General features: G+C 36.4%; 1 non-coding gene across 1 annotated transcript; it reads right to left on the bottom strand.

Moving 5' to 3' along the window:
* Positions 1–132: 132 nt before the first annotated feature.
* Positions 133–204, bottom strand: Trnaw-cca. The gene has a single exon. It is a non-coding gene; the product is annotated as a tRNA-Trp (tRNA).
* Between the last annotated feature and the right edge of the window lie 164 nt (positions 205–368).

Below are 368 nucleotides of genomic sequence, written 5' to 3'. Positions count from 1 at the left end.
GAAATGATGAAAGAATACCTGCATGTAAGAAATACGTTTCCAAACTCTAATAATGGCCTCATGTATTTGTAGTATAATATAGTAAAATTTAACAATGACTTTCATAATACATTATGAAATAATCAAATGTAATGACCCCGACGTGATTTGAACACGCAACCTTCTGATCTGGAGTCAGACGCGCTACCGTTGCGCCACGGAGTCCACTATAGCCAGCTATGGACGCGTATTTGGTCGTGCTGATATTAAATGCTCTCTAGCGTCTAGTGTTCTTACATACTCATTTACAGTCACATAACCATTACGGTATACTTGTATGATGTAATACATTCATTACTTTAGTAACTTCAAATACCTTGTTCTTCAGT

The sequence above is a fragment of the Mizuhopecten yessoensis genome, unplaced genomic scaffold (assembly GCF_002113885.1).
Source record: "Mizuhopecten yessoensis strain PY_sf001 unplaced genomic scaffold, ASM211388v2 scaffold657755, whole genome shotgun sequence".
In the NCBI taxonomy this organism is placed as follows: domain Eukaryota; kingdom Metazoa; phylum Mollusca; class Bivalvia; order Pectinida; family Pectinidae; genus Mizuhopecten; species Mizuhopecten yessoensis.
Note: the sequence above shows the minus strand (reverse complement) of the source record. Positions and strands in the feature narration are given on the sequence as shown.